Raw genomic sequence first — 12,320 nt, forward strand, 5'->3', positions numbered from 1 at the left:
TGACCGAGGGGTGGGCGGAGGGAAGAGCTGAGCTAACCAGAGCAGGAGACGGTGGGGGGACCCCACGTGGCACAAGGACTTCCCGTGGGGAGCCCTGGAGGCAGCCTTGGGGCCCTGAGCTCTAACAGTCAGGAGAGGCCTCAGGTGGGGGTTCTTCTGTGCCTGGGGCCAGAGCCACGGCAAGGACAGCCAGGGCCTGTGTGAATGAGAAGAAGACGCCCTTCCTCCCTCAGGGACTCGGTCCTGGCCAGGCCCCGTGAGCCGCCACAGATGCCCTCAGCGGGGCCCTTGTGTGGGACACAACCTGTGCACCGTGTGTGAGGTTTTCTGGGGGTGGGGGTGGGGGTGGGGGTGGGGTGTGCATGCGGGGGTGTCCACGGGGAGGTGTGCACAGCCAGGGTAGATGCCATGTGTGCATCTGTGCTGCAGTGTGCAAATCCCCAGCCGGTTGGCCTCCGAGCGAGGAGGGTGGGAGGCAGAGGCACGAGGGTCCCACGTCCCACAACTAGAAACGGGGTGCCTTTCAGAGGAAGTGACATGGTTTCCTCCTGCCCCCGGGGACGGGCTGATGGCAGTCCCCGGCTCTGTCCCCAACCGGCGGATGGTGCGGGCTGGGCAGGCCACACGCTGGCCCCCCTGCGCCAGGCCTGCCCCCTCAGCGCCCAGGCCGCTTAGTGGGGGGAGAGGCGGGAGGGGCTGAGAAGAGGACTCTGGGAGGGGAAGTGTCGCTCAGGGGCTGGAGCTGCCTGGCCTGAGAAGGCCGAGGCCCAGCCGGACACCGGGGGCGGGCGGCTCTGGGGGTGCAGCAGGTCCTGGCCGGGAGCCCCATTCCCCCAGGAAGGGGCCGCAGGGACCCCAGGCGGACTCGACTGCCGACCCCAGGACGCTGCGGCCCCCACGATGGCACCGGCCGTGGGTCAGCGGCCTCCTGCCCCGAGAGCCCAGGGCCACGCAGGGCGCAGAGTCCGGGCCACCTGAGGTCTGGGGGAGGAAGCTGCGGCCCCTGGGCCTCGCGTGTCCCGGGACGCCTGGCCTCGGCGGGGGCAGGGCAGCTGCCGCTCCCAGGCTGTGACCCTCCGCGGCCACGGAGCCGGGCTCCCGGGGTCCCCGAGACTGTCTGCGCTCTGGGCGCCTGACCCGCGCCGGGGTCCTGAGCCACACCTCGCGGGGGAAGAGAAGAGCCCCCCAAGGGCCGCGCTCGACTGGGGGGCACAGGCAGCCGGCTGGCCTTTCCCCGCGGGAGCTCCCCGAACACTGGCTCCCCGGGAGCTCCTGTCCTGCGGGCCCTGCCCAAGGCGGCGGCGGGAGGGGGCGGGAGGGGGCCGTGGGCTGGGGGGCGCCCGGCCCGGGGCCGCTGTCCTCGCAGCGCCCACGCACCGTCTCGGGGGGCTGGACCCCGCGAGTGGGCGGCAGGGCCCGGCTCCGTGGACAGGAGGGCCGGCAGGTGTGCGGGAGTGGCCGAGGGGCCACACGGACCAGCCCCCCAGGAAGGTCCCGCGGGAGCTGCGCCCCCACAGCGCGGGGACAGCCCCCCCTTGTGCTGAGGGCAGAGCTCCCATCAGGGAACCCCGAGTCCCCTGCGGTCCGGTGCTGCGCGGAGCCACGGTCCTTCATCCCTCCTCAGTCCCCTCCTCCCTCCTGCGCCCCGCTGGGGATCGCCCCCCACCTTCCCATCTTACAGATGTGACACCGAGGCCCTGATGGGAAAGGTCCCAGGGTGGCAGCTACCGGGCACCGACTGAGGGCTTCCCGGCATCTCCCCGCAGCGCGGGGTGCTCTCTCCACTTCACAGAGGCTGGGAGCGGTCAGGGAGCCCCAGCTCCCCGGCCAGGAAGACGAGGGCATTCTGAGGGGGCCCTTGCTGGGAACCCCAAGCCCCAAACCTCACTGTCCCACACCCAGGCATCGAACCAGGTACGTCCACTGAGAAAGACAGCGTCTCCCAGTCACGTCTGCCAGGAGAAGCCTGGTGAGGCCGGCAAGTCATTCATCTGAGCTTGTTTCCTCCCCTGTTAAATGGGGGTGATAAGGTAACAGGGATATTCAGGGCTTGTAAGACTTCAGTAAACAGCGCAAATAGGGCCTTCTTTTTGAGGCTCTCATTACTTCTTCTTCAATCCCGTTCCCTCTCCAAAGTGACCTGGGTGTGATATTTTAAGTGATTTCTCTGAAAGCATTCTCAAAGGTTAAGAATGATACAGAGGCTGATTAGGCATCTGACCCTGACAAAGCTTCTGGGCTTCTAAGACAAGCGTCCTCAGTCATTTATTGAGGTGTAACCTACATACAATAAAATGCACCCATCTGAGAGGATGCTGAGTTTTGACAACTATATACACCCACACAGCCACTTCAATGGCCATGGGACAGTCCCATCATCCCGTAGAGTTCTCTGCCCCATCCCAGTCACCCCTTGCCCCCAGCCCTCCTCCCAGACAACCAAAGGTGGGCCTTCTATGGATTATGAAGTAGATTTGCCTCTTCTAGGGTTTACCCAAGGAAGTCATACACTATGTGTTCCTTTGTGCCTGGCTTCGATTCATACACTGTTGCTTATATCAGCAATTTGATCCTTTTCTTCCCACACTAGGACCTAACAAGTGAGTGGGTTGCTGCCAACACGGCTCCTGGGACAGGCTGGGCCTAGGAACCGGTGGGGTCCTGCTCTGATCCGTGACACCTCCAGCGTTGGAGATGGCCTGGCCCAGGGTAGGCGCTCAAGTTGGAAGCAAGTTAAATTGATCAACCATGCAATATTTGTGAAAGGCATAAACCACCAGATCTGGTGGTGAGTCATCTCGTTGCTTTGCGAGCAGCCCCACCAGCGTGGGGAGGAAGGGGGTAAAACCTAAATAGGACGGAGTAGAAAGGACGGTTTTAAGAAGAGGCGTTAAGCCACCGGGGCATAGTCCCCGTGCTCCTTACCCAGCCTAGCCGGCCGCCCCCGCCCCCGCCCCCGCCCCCGCCAGGGATAATTAGAAGCTCGACGCCTCGGTCCCTTCCCCGGGGAGTGAATGGGCTCCGAGGAATGAATGACCACACAGTGGCCTCATTGTTGGCGGCCGGAGAAACTGAGGCCAGAGGGCGGGCGGGAGGGCCGGGTGACTGGAGGCTGGGTCACCGCGTGAGTCAGCGGCGCAGACGGGCGAGATCGCGGTCCTTAAGGTTTACAGGGCGGCCGCCGCCACCGCCTGGCCCAGGTCTCCGCGCCCCGCTCGGCCACCACGGCTGGGCGCCCGGCAGGGACGTCCCCACCCCCCGCGGTGGCCGGGGCGGGGGGACCTGGGCGGTGGGGACGGGGAGGGAGGGAGGGGGCGGGGCGGGGGGACCTGGGCGGTGGGGATGGGGGGGGAGGGAGGGGGCGGGGCGGGGGGACCTGGGCGGTGGGGATGGGGGGGAGGGAGGGGGCGGGGCGGGGGGACCTGGGCGGTGGGGACCGGGGGGAGGGAGGGAGGGAAGGGGCGGGGCGGGGGGACCTGGGCGGTGGGGACGGGGAGGGAGGGAGGGAGGGGGCGGGGCGGGGGGACCTGGGCGGTGGGGACCGGGGGGAGGGAGGGAGGGGGCGGGGCGGGGGGACCTGGGCGGTGGGGACCGGGGGGAGGGAGGGGACGGGCGGGGGGACCTGGGCGGTGGGGACCGGGGGGAGGGAGGGGGCGGGCGGGGGGACCTGGGCGGTGGGGACGGGGAGGGAGGGGGCGGGGCAGGGGGACCTGGGCGGTGGGGACCGGGGGGAGGGAGGGAGGGGGCGGGGCGGGGGGACCTGGGCGGTGGGGACCGGGGGGAGCTGGGGGGAGGGAGGGAGGGGGCGGGGCGGGGGGACCTGGGCGGTGGGGACCGGGGGGGGCTGGGGGCGGGGCGGGGGGACCTGGGCGGTGGGGCTGGGGGGGGCTGGGGGCGGGGCGGGGGGACCTGGGCTGTGGGGACGGGGGTGCGGGGCGGGGGGACCTGGGCGGTGGGGATGGGGGGGCGGGGCGGGGGGACCTGGGCGGTGGGGACCGGGCGGAGGGACGGGGTACGGATAAGGGAGGGATGGGGGCGGGCGGCGGGGCGACAGGGACCGGGGAGGGGGGCTGGGGGCGGGGCGGGGGCCTGGGGGGACGGGGGAGCGGGGCCAGGGCCGCGCCGCAGCTCGGCCTCCTCGGCTCCCGGCCCGCCCGCTGGCGGCGGCAGCTCCGAGCCGGCCGGGCCGCTGGAACCTGAGCCCCGGGGTGGCCCCCACCCCGCCGCGCTCCTACCTGCGCCACCCGCGCGGCGCCCCGGGAGGCGGCGCGGGCCCTGGGAGCGCGGCGCCGGGTAGACGGCGCACGGCCGGGCACTGTCTCCTCCCGGCGCCGCGGCCGCGCCCCCCCCCGACCGCGGGCGCCCCCTCTCCCCGCGGGCACCTCCGAGCCGGGCCGGGGGCGCGCATAGCCCGGCCGGACCGGCGACCCGGCCCCGACCCCGTTCCCGGCTGCTCCCCCGCAGGAGCCGCGAGCGCCCCGCCCCCTGCAGCCGTAACCCTCCCCTCCCCAGCACCCGCACCCAGGGATGCTCCCCCTCCTCCCCCCTCCCCTCCTCCTGGCCCCCTCCCCGCCCAGTGGGACCGGGAAGGGGGGAAGGATGCAGTCACGGAGGGGACCCGGGCAGACGCCGCCTGGCACCCTGTGCCGTGGGGGTGGGGGTGGGGCGGGGGTGAGGTGGCGGCCCGGGGTCACCCGGAGGGGACGCGTCGAAGAGGGCCGGGCGGAACCAGCGCCCTGCGGGTCCCAGGGGGGTGGGGGTGTGCGCTGCGGGACTTGATGTGGCCCAGAATACGTCCTTAAATTTTTAAAAACAGTCTCGCTGTATAGAGAACACTGGAACCTTTAAGTTCCCATCCCCTTGCCTGAGTCCAGAGTGAAACTCCAAACATACTTATTAAGAAACTGTTGCTTTATTTTGACTCGTTTACATAAATTTTCCACTTTGGGGGGGATGGTGGTGGGCTTGTGGAATCCCTAAAATAACTTTTAATGGAGCGAAGCCTTCCATTATGGGAAGCGCCTAGACGCAGGAGGCGTCTGGAGGCCTAGGTTCCCGTCACAGCCCTGCCACCAACTGGCTGAGTGACTGAGGCACATCCCCGCCCCTCCCGGCCAGTGTTAGGAAAGCGGATGCCACCCCCCCCACACACACACACCTCCACCCCAAAGGAGAGACCAGAGAGCTGTCTGAACCATGAAGAGACTGGGGTTTCCTTCCTCAAAATGTTCTGGTACTATAGAGAGCCACCGTGGAGCTGAGAGTAAAAATAAAAGAAGTGAAGGCAGTTTGCTTTTGTCAACGGTGCCCTCGGTGCCTAACTCTGGTTATAGTAGTGGCTCGGTCAGGGTCACCTTCAGGATCTGTGCAGGTCCATTAATTATATACTGTCCTATCACCATGGGGGAACATCCCATCACTTCAGAACCTTCAGACCTTTGTACAGTTCTCCTGCAGCAGGACATGTGGGGAGGGGCACCAAGGGCCTGGCAGGAGGGACTTTTGCTAGAGGCAAAGAAGAATGAAGGTGGACAGGTGATGTCAGCTTGATGTGTCACATTTCAGGGAGCCATAACAGACCTGACCACGGAGGCCCTACCCACCCAACCACCAGGGCTCGGAGAGGCTGAGTAATGTGGAATGTGGACACCCGAGTGAAGCAGCCATGAAGCTTTACTACCTGGTCAGTCAGTGCTCTGGTAACCTGTCTGGCCCCTTTCCTCCTCTCCTCTGCTCTGCAGGTGTGGGGTTGGGGAGGCGCCAGTGAGAGAGAGCCCACAGTGATTCCATGTCCCCTTTGCCGCCGCCCCCCCCCCCCCCCAGTGACAAACACATGCATTTCTGTGATGGGCCAGATGTGGCAGTGGGAGAGAAGCAGAGTTTAATCTAAAATGGTGGAATGGAAAAAAAATAAAAATAAAATATAAATAAAATGGTGGAATGGTGGGAAGAATGAAGAGAAGGTGATTAGTGCTCAACTCAGAGAAGACAGGGGAACAATTACTTTAAAAGGTTTTAATTGGTCTTGTTCTGAAGAACTCACTTGTCCTGTGCTAAAATCCCAGGCCAGCTCAGACCTGCAGCTCCGGATTGCCCAAGTGCCTCCCTGTTTTCCCCTTTGAACACTAGCTCTCAGAGCAAATGCCTCTATCACCCGACCTCTGATGCTTTCTCCCTTTTGAGGTGTGTGTGTGTGTGTGTGTGTGTGCGTGTGTAGTTAGCAGGCTGCTTATCTATCTTTATATAGCAGGTCTCCAGGCTGGCAGGTCAGAGGCTTGGCCAGAGCAGGACCTCTCTAATTTACTCTCCCAGCCCTGCAGCCTGACTCACTTGGGGCGGGTCTACATCACAGTCTAAGTATACTGAATGAGGAAGGTGGCTTCAAGCAAACTGGAAACCATTTCGAAGACGAGAGTAGGCACACAAGTGAACACATAGCTACTCAAACCACAGCAGCCAACCAATGGGGGTTGGGGGGGGTCCTCCACCAAACCCCAAACTAGTTTTAAAGTTGTTTACAGATGATTGGTTTGCACTAGGTAATAAAGCTAGGCTACTTCCCACCACGCGGACTGCTTGCATCTCGAAGGGAGAAGATGGGTTAGATCGACTCTTTGAACAAATGGCCAATTCTAGGGCTGGGGCAGGAAATACTGGAGCCTAGAGCATTTTGTAGTGCCAGGAATTAGGGAAGTGCTCCAAGATCACAAGGATGGGGATGTGTTAGAGGAACCAACCTGAAACAGCTCCTGGTAGCCAAAGCTGCAACAGTGTGAGCAAAAGTAAATAAATAATATATTGGGTTTTCATCCAAAGTATAATAAAATAAGTATCCATGAAGGAATTCATACTGATACCAAGAAATGATTGAGGCATAAATAAGTAAGTGAGGGAGAAGAGTCAAATCTCCTGTATTCCCTCAAGGAAGTGGAGCTTCATTCTCCGCCCCCCTGGAGTGTGGGCTGCACTTAGTGACTTCCTTCCAGAGCATACAGCAGAGAAAGGGTGGTAGGAGAGAATACCTGTGCAGTGGGGAGACCTGGTAAACACTACCCCAGCGAGGCCGCCCAGCGAGGAGGCCAAGGTCAACATCGTTGCGGGTAAGTCATATTATTAGCATGCCTCCCTGATCTGATGTGATGAGACCAGCACGTCACCCCTCCCCGAACCCTACTCTAACCGTGAGGAAAATCATCAGACACACCCAACTGAGGGACATCCTATCATTCATCTGACCGGTACTTCACAAAACCTTTAAGATGATCAAAAACAAGGAGAATTTGAGAAGTCATCATAGCCCAGCAGAGCCTAAGGAGACATGAAGATTAAATAGAAGCTGGTACCCTTGGTGGATCCTGGAAGAGGGAAGGATGTTAGGGAAAACTAGTGGAATCGGAATGAAGTATCAAGTTTAGTGAAAGGTAGTATACTGTTGCAAGTCCTGAGTTCTGGTGACAAATGGCACCATAGTAATATAAAATGTTAACAATAGGGGAGGGTGGCCCGCGTGGCTCAGCGGTTTAGCGCCGCCTTCAGCCCAGGGCGTGATCCTGGAGGCCCAGGATGGAGTCCCACGTCTTCGGGCTCCCTGCACAGAGCCTGCTTCTCCCTCAGCCTGTGTCTCTGCCTCTCTCTCTCTCTTTCTCTCTCTCTCTCTGTGTCTCTCATGAATGAAAAAGTAAAATCTTAAAAAAAAAAATAGGGGAAATTGAGTGCAGGATATATATATATATATATATATATATATATATATATAAAATCTTTAAGAAAAAAATAAAAATTAAATTAAAAGAAAAATAAAAATTAAATTAAAAGAAAAAATAAAAAAATATTTTAAAAGAAAAAGTAAAACAAACAAATGGGTCTGGCATGGGTTTTGATACCACAGGACTTAGGGGTCCTAAGGAGAAGGAGATGGGCTGACAATGGAGCCCAGAGAACCTGAGGGAGACTTCGGAAACTCTGTGAGTTGACCAGGCAGGGTAAAATAACTTGGCTTTTAAATCATTTTGTGTGTTGTGTTTTTTTTATTTATTCATGAGAGACACAGAGAGAGAGAGAGGCAGAGACACAGGCAGAGGGAGAAGCAGGCTCCATGCAGGGAGCCAGATACAGGACTCGATCCTGGGACTCCAGGATCATGCCCTGGGCCGAAGGCAGGCACTAAACCACTAAGCCACCCAGGGATCCCCCATTTTGTGGTTTTAAAGCAGCTTGCTGCATGTTGCCGAAACCAAAACATAATGCCATCTTCAAATTCTTCTACATGTAAACTTAAATTTTTAGTTGCTTAAAAAGAAAGTACCTTAGGGGCACCTGGGAGGTGCAGTGGGTGGAGCTTGGGAATCGATCTCGGGGTTGTGGCTTATAGCTCCACGTTGGGTATAGAGGTTACTTGAAAATAAAATCTTGAAAAAATACATGCATATATATAAAGTTCAAAGGCAAGCAAAAGTAATCTCAGGCGTGAGGTGTCAGAAAAGTGGTTATTGGTATTGGGGGTGGCTGGCCAGAAATGAATGACGGAGCTTTGAGGTATTAGTGATATTATGGGTTTTGACCTGGGAGCTGGTTATATGGATGTATTTAGTTTGTGAAAATTCATGAAGATGTTTGCTTATGGTCCATGCACTTTTCTGTGTGCAAGTTAGATATCAATAAAAGGATCATAAATGATAAAATCAACTTCTTATCAAACATTAAACTTTAGAGCTGGGAAAGACCACCGTCCCTCTCCCCCCAGGAGGCAAAACCTAGAGTGGTCGCTAGTTGTGCCTGTCCCTGCTGACCGGGGTTTCCCACTGGACGCCTCTGTGGAGCAGTGGGAACCCTGCAGCCCGCCACCAGGTGGGGGAGAGGACCGTGGGGAGAGCAGCACCACCCCACCCCCGGGGGCGACCTTACACCATACTCCCACTCATCTCTGCCTCAGCTTGCCCCTGGTAAAGAGGATCCCCAACTACTGTGCTGTATCTGTAGATCCCCCAAAAATATCTCCCTGCCATTGATCAGACTAGTCTTTGTTTTTCGGACTCCTCAGGTTTTTTAAAAAAGATTTTATTCATTTATTCATGAGATACACAGACAGGCAGAGACACAGGCAGAGGGAAGAGCAGGCTCCCTGCAGGGAGCCCAATGTGGGACTCCATCCCAGGACTCCAGGATCACCCCTGAGCCGAGGCAGATGCTCAGCCGCTGAGCCCCCCAGGAGCCCCAGGAACTTCTCAGATTGTATTGTGTGCAATAGGTCCCTGGAAGTTTTACACCTGGAAAATCAGGGGTGAGAGAAATGTTGGTGACTCCAGCTCTACTACTGAGTGATGAAGGCTGACCTGGGGCTAGAAGGATGGAGTCTGACCCCAGCTCTGTCTTATCCAACTCTGACCTCCAGGGTCCTTCAGAGGACTGACTTGGGATCCAGCAAAGGGGACACAACTGACCCAGCATCACCAGGCTAATGCTCCCTCACTGTGCTTATCTCTGTAATGTCCTCTTAAGGGTCTGGCTAAACAGGCTGCTGCTGTGACCAGGAGTTTAATTGTTTCCTTAAATAAAGGTTTTTGTTTCCATAATTTCTTTTATTGAAGAAAAAAAAAATCTAGAAAAGTGAAGAGGCACGACACCCAGAATTTACTTGTCATTCCAGCACTCAAAAATGCAGCTACCTGAAAGTTTTCACATTTTGAAGGATCACCTATCATGGCACTACATTCTTGTGTTTTTTTTGTTTTGTTTTGTTTTTTTGTTTTTTTGTTCTTATATTTAATTTTTGTAGCTAAGTTAAGCAGGAGAATGGGAATTCTTGGTTTGCCATTGTTGGGAGTTGAATGGTTCTCCAGAGACTTCTCCGGAGGTCTGGAAGATGGGTGGAGTAGAGTCATGGGTAGGGTGGAGGAATGGGGGACAGGGCCTACACCCGGGACATCCCATGGAGGCTTTTAGAAGGGTTTTTCTCTCCCCGGATTATACTATCCAACTCACAAACCAATCCTTTGGGAACTGGGTTTGGCTGTAAGGTTGGGTTATCTTTTTTTTCTTTAAGTATTTTTATTCTTTTTTTTTTTTTTTAAGTAAACTCTACCCTCAACTTGGGGTTGAACTCACATCCCCAAGACCAAGAGTTGCACACGCTACCAAAGTCGCATGTTTTATAGACTTAGCCAGCCAGACACTCCCTAACTTTTTTTTTTTTTTTTTTTTTTAGAGCAATGTAGGTTCACCTGCAGCTGAAAGAAGCGCTGTGGAGAGATCCTGCAGACTCTTCACTCAGTTTCCCCCAATGAGAACATCTTCCATTAAGTTTGTCTTTTGGGGGCACGTGGCTGGCTCAGTTGGTATAGGGTGCAACTCTTGATCTCAGGGTTGTGAGTTCTAGCCCCCCATTTGATAGAGTTTATTTAAAAATACAATCTTGTTAAAAATATCTTCTTTTGTGATCTGATGGACTTAAGAAGCTTAGCCCAAGGTCATCGAGCTAAATCATTCCCCTTCTTTTACTGGTAAGAAAACTGAGGGCAGCCCGGGTTTTAGCGCTGCTTTCAGCCCAGGGTGTGATCCTGGATTTCCAGGATGGAGTCCCGCGTTGGGCTCCCTGCATGGGGTCTGATTCTCCCTCTCCCTGTGTCTCTGCCTCAGTCTCTCTCTCTGTGTGTCTCATGAATTAAAAAAAAAAAAAAAGAAAAGAAACAAAGAAACTGAGGCCCAGGGTAGGCAAGTGAGTTTCCTAGGCTCACAGCTGGGAATGGCAGGCTCTAGGCCCTCGCCCCTGGGCCTCTGGGGCTTTGTGCACAGGGGGTTTCATTTTCTGTTCTCCAGACTGCCTGAGCTGAGTCTGGCCTGGCAAGTAGAAGTTCTTCTTGCCCAGTGGTAAAGCTGTAAAGGTTTATTTTTCACCAGTACTCTGCATCCAGGATAGGCTGGCTGAAGCAGAGTGGGGGAGGAGGGCTCTGCTCTGCGAGGTCCCCACTAAGAGGGTTCCGTCTCTGTGTGTGCATGATTGCCCAAGTCCAGAAAGCGGGAGCACAGTGCCTGTAGGCTGGATCGGCCGCTCGCTTTGCACTCTCAGGTGGAGTGGCTGCACGTGCTTTAAGGGGGCAAGGAGGGGCAGCCCGGGTGGCTCAGCGGTTTAACGCTGCCTTCAGCCCAGGGCGTGATCCTGGAGACCCGGAATCGAGTCCCACGTCAGGCTCCCTACATGGAGCCTGCTTCTCCCTCTGCCTGTGTGTGTGTGTGTGTGTAAGTGTGTGTCTCCCTTTTTGTGTCTCTCATAAATAAATAAATAAAATTTTAAAAAGGGGGGGGCAAGGAAATGTGTTTCTTTCGCTTTTTTTTTAAGATTTTATTTATTTATTCATGAGAGATGCAGAGAGAGAGAGAGGCAGAGATACAAGCAGAGGGAGAGGCAGGTTCCCTGTGGGGAGCTGGATGCAGGACTCGATCCCAGGACCCCGGGATCACACCCTGGGCGAAAGGCAGACACTCAACCACTGAGACACCCAGGTGTCCCAAGGAAATGTGTTTCAATCTTTGTGAATGGAACCAGAAATATTTGTTGAGCACCACGAATGAATGGCCCAATAACCCTCCATCTATCAGGAGAGACAGGCTTTTTGAATTGGTCACTGGCAGGCTTCTTTGCGATTAGGATGCTTCTTTTCTTTTTTTTTAAATTTTTATTTATTTGTGATAGTCACAGAGAGAGAGAGAGAGAGAGGCAGAGACACAGGCAGAGGGAGAAGCAGGCTCCATGCACCGGGAGCCTGAAGTGGGATTTGATCCCGGGTCTCCAGGATCACGCCCTGGGCCAAAGGCAGGCGCCAAACTGCTGCACCACCCAGGGATCCCATAGAATGCTTATTTTCTGATTTCACGTTTTTTGATTGTTCTACTGCCTTCTGAGGCCATCTCCCACAGGCCTGGGCCACAGTCCGTTGGTCCTACAGCTGTATGTCTCCGGGGAGAGAAAGCCTGGGGAGACATGCCTGCATCCCCCAGCCAATGAACTCTGGAAGCTTCTCTCTAAAATGCTAATATAATCTGAGGCTGTGTTAATAAAAGGGAGATGACGGTTCTGGAATATCATGTTAATACTTGGACTACTTTCTTTCTTTATTCATTTGACACTCGGGCCTAGGATACTCCAGACCCAAATCACTGCGATCTGGGTACCTTCCAACTTGCAGCTGGAGTGCTGACTAGGTGAGGATCCCCAGAGCAGGGTGACCTTGACGATGAGGGACCTGGGACAATCACCTGACGGAGTGGGCGTGCTCAGTTCCTACTTGGGGACTTGGAGGACATCAGTAAAGTCTTCAAGAGCT

The 12,320-nt window shown here is 56.6% G+C and overlaps 1 long non-coding RNA gene across 7 annotated transcripts; it reads left to right on the top strand.

Annotated features, from left to right (window-relative positions):
- The first annotated feature begins 79 nt into the window (after positions 1-79).
- Positions 80-12,051, top strand: LOC112648133 (uncharacterized). Of its 7 annotated transcripts, none has more exons than XR_004817674.2 (5): positions 80-322; positions 2,591-2,709; positions 5,566-5,683; positions 6,925-7,100; positions 9,392-10,196. It is a non-coding gene; the product is annotated as an uncharacterized LOC112648133 (long non-coding RNA). The 7 variants fall into 7 exon arrangements; XR_004817673.2 differs by lacking the exon at positions 9,392-10,196 and adding an exon at positions 7,260-7,606; XR_004817676.2 differs by lacking the exons at positions 6,925-7,100; positions 9,392-10,196 and adding an exon at positions 10,205-12,051 and having other exon boundaries at positions 85-322.
- The last annotated feature ends 269 nt before the right edge of the window (positions 12,052-12,320 follow it).

Source organism: Canis lupus, chromosome 7 (genome assembly GCF_003254725.2).
Source record: "Canis lupus dingo isolate Sandy chromosome 7, ASM325472v2, whole genome shotgun sequence".
In the NCBI taxonomy this organism is placed as follows: domain Eukaryota; kingdom Metazoa; phylum Chordata; class Mammalia; order Carnivora; family Canidae; genus Canis; species Canis lupus.